Raw genomic sequence first — 8386 nt, 5'->3', positions numbered from 1 at the left:
CGGCTGTCTCTGCCCCGCGAAGGGGCGGCGGGAGCGCCGGGTACAGTCGGGCTGACTCCGCACCTTCGAGTTCCGGGCGTCTCTGTGAGCGCGGGGGCACGGGGCAGGGGCGCCGCGGGAGATGCGAGCGTGTCTTTCTGTCAGTTACACGCGGTACTTGGTCCCGCTGTTGCCGACGCTACTGTCTTTTCCTCTACTGCCGTGCACTCTGAGGGAGGCGGTGGCGACAATGGGCCAGAGGTGACAGTTGGAACGGGGGACTTCTAAGGCGTCCAGAGCAGAGAGCGGCTTCCACCCTGGGATGTCACAGCCCTCCCGCATGCTCCTCCCTGCTGCCTGCCCCCGGGGTGGCAGCCGACACCGCAGCTTGGCGCCCAAACCTGCACGTCCCGAGCCCGACGTTCCGGTGACTGCAGGGGTTTTCCTGGTGCTTGGTGTTTCCTCCCCGTTGGCCTTTAAACGTGAATGTGACCCTACCACCAAAGTGGAGTGCAGTCCAGAATCACCAAACCTAGGCTTCCACGTGTCTGGAAACACAATGTTAACATTTGTTTTGCTCCAAAACAAAGTGTGACCGTGTCAGGTGAGTGGGGGCGGGGGTGGGAGTCAGCATAAAGGGAAAATACACTGTGCATAAATTTTCGATGTCTTATGTGAGAGAAAGGCCTGAGAAGCTGACAGCCATGGTCACAGAAGCCACATGATTCTCCTTATGTCAACATTTTATCCCAAAAGTACTTAAATATATTGCAACAATCAGAGGGACTACAATCAAGAGGGCAGTTTTCTTTCTTCTCTCTTTTTCTTTTTCCCTTTCTCTCTTTCTTCTTTCTTTCTAGAAAAGGTTTTACTCTGTCATTCAGGCTGAAGTGCAGTGACACTATCATAGCTCACTGCAGCCTGGAACTGCTGGGCTCAAGTGATTCTCCTGCCTCAGCCTCCCAAGCAGCTGGGACTACAGGCGTGCGCCACCACGCCCCACTAACTTTTAAGTTATTGTAGAGACGGGGTCTCTTGCTGTGTTACCCAGGCTGGTCTCCTGACCTTAAGAGATCCGCCCGCGTCAGCCCTCCAAAGCGTTGGGATAACAGGCGTGAGCCACCACGCCCAGCCAAGAGGGCACTTTTCAAGAACAGAAAGAAAAATAAACGTAAGTGAGCCCCTACTTTCGATACAAAATCATCACTCTTAATGGATGTCCTTGGATTTAAAGTTAAGAAATGAAAATATTAAGATAATTTATATTAAACATAAGGCAGGTAAGATTGTGTAAAACCTTGATTATTTAAAAAGCTATTTTATAAAATATTTCTGAAACATTCTCAGGAATTGGAAGTTGCTAAATGTCTTACATCCAGCAGTATCTAATTCAGTCTTGTTATACTTTTGTTATTAGAGTCCTATTCAGCTATTCTTTTACTTTAAAATTGAAAGTAGATTTACTCAAGTTTACCTTCTTTTTAAAGAACTCTCTCTTGCTTAACTTTGCCCTTTTCTTCCTTTCACTTCCCAACAGACGTTTTAGTCCAGCCCCAAATTTTGCCTCTCAGCAAGATTCCCAGGGCCTCATTGGAGCAGTTTACAGCCAGTCTTATCTCACTATTAACTTCCATTTTCTGCTCTAGTACTTAAAGAGACAGAAGTTACTCTTCCTAGAAGTAACTTTTCTAGACAATTCAAACTGCTGTTATACAGAGATTTAAGTATTTGTGGGCATGTGTGAAAATAGAGATATATAATATATATATTTAATTTTATTTCCACTGTTCTACTTCTCTTTTTAAAAATAAAACGGTCTCCTCCACTTTGGGTAACTCTTTCAGCACATTTGATCAAAGAACTATCTTTGTATCAATTTTTTTGCTTAACATGTACTACAGTTTCCTCAAGGTGTTCCATTCCTGTTCTGAGAGCATTACAGAGATAAAGATTGGATTTAATAAGTAAGTGTATTACCATGTGAAATGTTTTAATCCTTGAGAGAAAATATAATCTGAATGCTCAAAATGGAAAGGATTTTTCTTCTTGGTGATGTTTTATGAAAATGAGCTTACAAAATTGCTCTTCTATGGCTGCAGTTGCAGACCCTGTCCTGCATTATTGGGTTCCTTGTACTTAACGACACACAACATAGCCATTCAAATATGTTACCTCGTGCAAGCAAAGAAAGTCAACACTCTTGTGACTTGAGATAACAGAGGCATCTGATTTAGAAACCTAAATGCAGGGGGAAAAAATGATCTGCCCGCCGCAGTCTCCCAAAGTGCTGGGATTACAGGCATGAGCCACTGTGCCTGACCCTTATTTTTATTTATTCATCATTTAGCACAGTGCTCAATAAATGTTGATTAAATCAGTGAATTCTTTCATTAGGGAAATTGATGACAATTTCCAGCTAGAGGAAATTGTCATCATTTTAAAGCTTCAGCTGGTTTTAATTTATAGAATGTGGTCACTGGAAAATTATTTTGTGTTTGTGTCTTTTTCCATGACCTTGAAACAGCTGAAAAATTCGAAAAAGCATTTGGGTATCAATATAGAGTTAGTAAAATAGTTATGGGAGAAAATGCTTTAGGCTGTATTTCTTTATCAGCAGACACGTACATGATGATATAGTTCTCAAAATGTCCTTTCTCAATTTCCACTGCCATTATCCTAGTCCATATCTCACATCTGGCTTACCACAACAGACTTTTAGTTGGTCTCCTAGACTAGCTCAAACTGTTACATCCTTGGAACTGTCTTATCTGATTTGAAGGCTATCAATAATTGTTCTGTGTTCTGATAGCCCTTGAGAGATAATTCTCATGTGGCTCAGCAATTTTATTGTGGATTGAGTGTTTATCAGATCCTCCTGGGATCCCCATCTGCGCTTCCCTTTTCTGAACTTGAAGAAGACCAGATCTTTTATTTATTTATTTATTAGTAGAGACGGAGTTTCACTATGTTGTCCAGGCTGGTCTCCAACTCCTGTCCTCAAGTGATCCACCAGCCTCAGTCTCCCAAAGTGCTGGGATTACAGGCATGAGCCACTGCATCCGGCCGTTATTTTTATTTATTCATCATTTAGCACAGTGCTCAATAAATGTTGATTAAATCAGTGAATTTTTTCAATATGTCTTGATGATAGTAGTTAGGCTAGTAGTCCTAAAGTACCACATGATAAACTCTGTAATTGTTCCCTATCACCTACCTTACCACGTCCAAATTCTTCTGCTTGGGTATAAAGGTTATTAATAATATCTATTGTTCATTGAACACTAGCTCTGGGCCAGGCACATTCATTCATTTTTATGTAACTTTCTCTATTCCATATAACTCCTCCCTATCCTTTATTTGCACTTATATTTAGCTTTATATAATTTTACACTTGGTTATATTACTATGTTCATATATCTGCATATATATTTCCTGTATTTCCAGTCTTAGTGCATAGTGCCACCATCTATTTAGTCATTCAAGACACAAACTACTTGGTCAGCCTAAACTCCTTTCCCTTGTTCTCCAAGTCTAATTGGTGATCAAGTCCCATCAATTTGATACCATCATGTTTCTTGAATGGTATCTGTAAATATATATATGTGTATATATTTACAACATAGTATATAATCAAAGAGAAATGTAATAAGGATGGCTTGACTAAAAAGATTAGGAAAATCTGGTAACTAAAGGGAGTGGTTACTGCATATGTTTCACCTAGGATTTCATATGCAGTTCTTAAAAGTGTATATTCAGGCCGGGCGCAGTGGCTCAAGCCTGTAATCCCAGCACTTTGGGAGGCCGAGATGGGCGGATCACGAGGTCAGGAGATCGAGACCATCCTGGCTAACACGGTGAAACCCCGTCTCTACTAAAAAATACAAAAAACTAGCCGGGCGAGGTGGCGGGCGCCTGTAGTCCCAGCTACTCGGGAGGCTGAGGCAGGAGAATGGCATAAACCCGGGAGGCGGAGCTTGCAGTGAGCTGAGATCTGGCCACTGCACTCCAGCCTGGGCAACAGAGCGAGACTCCGTCTCAAAAAAAAAAAAAAAAAAAAAGTGTATATTCAGGCCATACATGTTGGCTCACGCCTGTAATTCCAGCACTTTGGGAGGCCAAGGTGGGCAGATCACTTGAGGTCAGGAGTTTGAGACCAGCCTAGCCAACATGGCAAACCCTGTACTACTAAAAATACAAAAAAAAAAAAAAAAAAAAAGAAAAGCTAGACGTGGTGGCATGCGTCTGTAATCCCAGCTACTCTAGAGTCTGAGGTGGGAGGATCAGGAGGATTGCTTGAACCCGGGAGGCAGAGGTTGCAATGAGCTAAGATTGTGCCACTAGGTGACAGAGCGAGACCCTGTTGCAAAAACAAAAATGAATATTCAGATAATTTGCAGTAAAAACCCAATTACTTTAACCACTTCCAATAATGTCTATCTTTGTGACTGCAAAATAAGTTTCTCCAGGAAAGAGTAGGTAATACATAAGTGTGCTCATTGATTTTAAAATCGAATTAACATTAAATTCCCTTGAGTTATGGATTATTGCTTTTATTCTAGATCTTATTCAACTGAGTATTACTTTTAGAGTTCTCTTTTATAGAAAAATTAGTTGGATGCGGGCTAGGCACGGTGGCTCACGCCTGTAATCCCAGCACTTTGGGAGGCCAAGGCGGATGGATCACCTGAGGTCAGGATTTTGAGACCAGCCTGGCCAACATGACGAAATCCTGTCTCTACTAAAAATACAAAAAATTAGCGGGGCATGGTGGCGAGTGCCTGTAATGCCAGCGACTCAGAAGGCTGAGACAGGAGAATCACTTGCACCCTGGAGGCAGAGGTTGCAGTGAGCAGAGATTGTGCTATTGCACTCCGGCCTGGGCAACAAAAGCGAGACACTGTCTCAAAAAAAAAAAAAAACCAAACCAAAAACAAACAAACAAACAAAAACATATTAGCTGGATGTGGTAGCACACTCCTGTAGTCCCAGCTACTCAGGATACTGAGATAGGAGAATCACTTGAATCCGGGAGGCAGAGGTTGCAGTGAGCCGAGATCATGCCACTGCACTCCAGCCTGGGCGACAGAGTGAGACTCTCTCTCAAACAACAACAACAACAAAAACAAACAAACTCTTAAAATACTGTAAATTGGTTATAACATGTTTAAAAAGCCAATGGAGGAAGAGAACAAAGATGCTACAGACCTGAATAGGAAGGGAGTATTAAAGTTAATTATCCAGCCAGGCGTGGCAGCTCATGCCTGGAATCTCAGCACTTTGGGAAACGGAGGTGGGCGAATCACTTGAGCCCAGGGGTCTTGAGCCTAGGAGTTCAAGACCAGCCTGGCCAACATGGTGAAACCCCGTCTCTACTAGAAATACAAAGATTAGCTGGGCATGGTGGCCTGCGCCTGTAATCCCAGCTACTCAGGAGGCTGAGGCAGGAGAATCACTTGAATTGGGGAGGTGGAGGTTGCAGTAAGCTGGGATTGTGCCGCTACGCTCCAGGCTGGGCAACAGAGGGAGACCCTGTCTCAAAAAGAAAAAAAAAAAAAAATCCTACCAGGACTGACCAAAACAGAGGAGTTGGGACTCCCTTCCTGGAGTGTGGAAATTACACCAGCCCAGAGGAACCAGTTAGAAGAAAAGGGTTGGGATGCGATTTCAAAGACAGTACAATCTGGGCTCTGCCATTTAGTAGTTTTGAGCTACTTAATCTCACTAAGAATCGATTCCCTTACATGTAAAATGAGGGGGGAATAATTACCTCAGTGTTGTTGTGAGAAATAAATAAATAAATGTAATGTATTATGCACATAATGTCATCTACCTTGTTATACACCAGGATTCCACCATTTAACAAGCTGTGTGACCAGGGGCAAATTAGCCTCTATGTGCTTCAATCTCTTCATCATCAGTTAACCGTGATGACAGTAATTCTTCCTCCATGAATTATTGTAAGGATTAAATGAGATAATACATGAAAAACACTTTTTAAAAAGCCTGGCATGCAGACAATGGTCAATAAGGGTTAACTATTAATATTGTTATTCATGCTAAAGAATTAGAGCTTTTCACATCTCTGTATCTCCTCCTGTCATTTGGCAGCACAGAGAAAGAAAAGTTGCTAAGCTTGATTCTATGGAGGGATATTTAGAAAGATAATAAAGAACAGAAAAGCAACAGGAACTTCTATGGTCATAGAATGAGTTCCTTTTTACATCATCAAAGGAAGATCTTACTGCACAGGTCCTCAAGTGACCAGAAGCTATCACTGTGACATTTTCTGTACTAACAGCTTGAAGTATTCTATAGAGGGGGTAAAATCACTAAATAGATTTATATTTGTTTATTTTTAATATAGTTAGTCAGAATATAATGACCTGAACATTTTAGTATAATTTGTACTTTTATCATGACACCTCAAATTTCAAAACTTTAAGTATTTTCAGAAAGAATTCTGACCATATTCCCCTAGATTTTAAACTGTTTCCTTTAATGTTCTTTAAATGATGATGGCTAATTTAGCTGAAGGCGAATTGATTTTAATTAGGTTGCTTGGTTTTTTTTCCTAGACTCCCCTTGAAATTTTATAGTTCTTGATGTATTGATTCACTAAACATTTTTGAGAGGCTACCATGTACAAGACATTTGATAGGATCTATAGGTAAAACATCTCCTGTTCTCAAGAATCTGAAATTTATTAGCTAAGCTATTTGAAAATCTATAATATGGATAAGAGAGTTAAAAAAAAAAAAAAAGCAAGAAACAAAATAAAGGGTTAGAAGATGTCAGGGAAGTACAAGATATATCCCTGACCTGGGGAAGACTGAATGCATGGAAAAGGAGGATTTTTGCTGGGCCTGGAAGAAAGAATACGATTAGGAAACATAGGAGAGAGGAGTGGGAGAAAAAATAAATTGGAAATTCTAGGTGGAAGCAATAGAGCAAGCAAAGGCACACAGATGTGAAGACATTGGGCATATTTGTGGACAAAATAGTTCACTTGGGCTGAGCCACAGTGTATGTATTTTTTCTCACACAATTGTTACAAATGGAGATATAAATAAACTATAAAATTCACCTTTTATTTTATTTATTTATTTTTAAAATAATTTTAATATGGAACACTTCACGAATTTGCATGTCATCCTTGCACAGGGGCTAGGCTAGTCTTCTCTATATCATTCCAATTTTAATATATGGGCTGTGGAAGTAAGCACTAAAATTCAGCTTTTAAAAGTGTAGAATTGACTGGGTTTTTAGTATATTCACAAAGTTATGCTACATCTCCACTATCTAATTTCAGAACATCTTCATCACCTCCAAAAAGAAATCTATTAGCAGACGCTCCCTGTTATCGCTATTAGTCTCAGAGTTGACAGGCCCACCCAGTGGGTTCTGGCGGGAGCCCTCAGGCAAAGACTCCCAAATGCTTGCTGTTGGAAGCCCCTGAAAGGGCATGCATGGGAATGGTGAGTATAGAGGGATACTGGCAGGGCACCTAATGCATCTGCTACATAGGACTTGGATGTCTGTCTTACAGATCTGCCTCTCTATCTTTGATCTCTTCCTGTAAGCACCTGAATGTCCCACAGGAAGACCACAAATTCAGAGTGTCCCTAATTGAACTCATCTTTTCCTTGTAACCTGTTCCTCTTCCTTTATTTCCAATCTTAGTGCATGGTACCACTGTCTATTTATCCAAGACAGAACCTACTAAGTCAGCCTAAACTCTTTTCCCTTGTTCTCCAGATCTAATTGGTGATGAAGTCCCATCAGTTTCATACCATCATGTTTCTTGTGTGGTATCCCTTTTCTTCTTTTCCACCGCTACTGTCTTAGTTCAGGCCTTAACCAGCCCTCACCTGGTCCACTAAAAGGATGCTCTGAGGTTTCCTACCTCAAATATTCTCTTCTGTTAATTTTAAGAATTGATACATATGGTGATAACTGTCTCCCCTCTGCTACCTGGTAAGACCAATATTCATTCACTTCAAGTTTCTCCTCTATAATATGTTTCCTGTCCACTCCAGGTCATATGGGAATCATTATTCCTTTCTTTGTGCTCCCGGCGTGTTCCTTCATAGCACCTGTGACACTGTATTGTACAACTATTTATCTTACTAAACGACATGATCCTGGAGAGCCGAAACCATAGTTAATTTATCCATATATCCATTGCAGAGTGCCTTGCACAGTATTAATGCTCTACTGACATGTTTGAGTACTAGAGGTTTGGGAATCATTGCATAGGGTAGAGAATGAAAAGATGGGAAGGGATGAGATTTCCCTTAGGGAAGTCCAGGAGCAGGAATTACATTTATTGAGATCCTACTCTGCTGAAGGAAGCAGGACTTTAGGTTTGGCCCCAGAGACTCTGCACTTTTCACTAATTATATAAGGA

The 8386-nt window shown here is 41.1% G+C and overlaps 1 long non-coding RNA gene across 1 annotated transcript; it reads left to right on the top strand.

Annotated features, from left to right (window-relative positions):
• The first annotated feature begins 123 nt into the window (after positions 1-123).
• LOC105507468 lies at positions 124-1837 on the top strand. The gene is made up of 2 exons (XR_001001106.1): positions 124-583; positions 1517-1837. It is a non-coding gene; the product is annotated as an uncharacterized LOC105507468 (long non-coding RNA).
• Positions 1838-8386: the final 6549 nt, after the last annotated feature.

The sequence above is a fragment of the Colobus angolensis genome, unplaced genomic scaffold (genome assembly GCF_000951035.1).
Source record: "Colobus angolensis palliatus isolate OR3802 unplaced genomic scaffold, Cang.pa_1.0 Scaffold15, whole genome shotgun sequence".
In the NCBI taxonomy this organism is placed as follows: domain Eukaryota; kingdom Metazoa; phylum Chordata; class Mammalia; order Primates; family Cercopithecidae; genus Colobus; species Colobus angolensis.
This window is presented reverse-complemented; position numbering and strand designations above follow the sequence as displayed.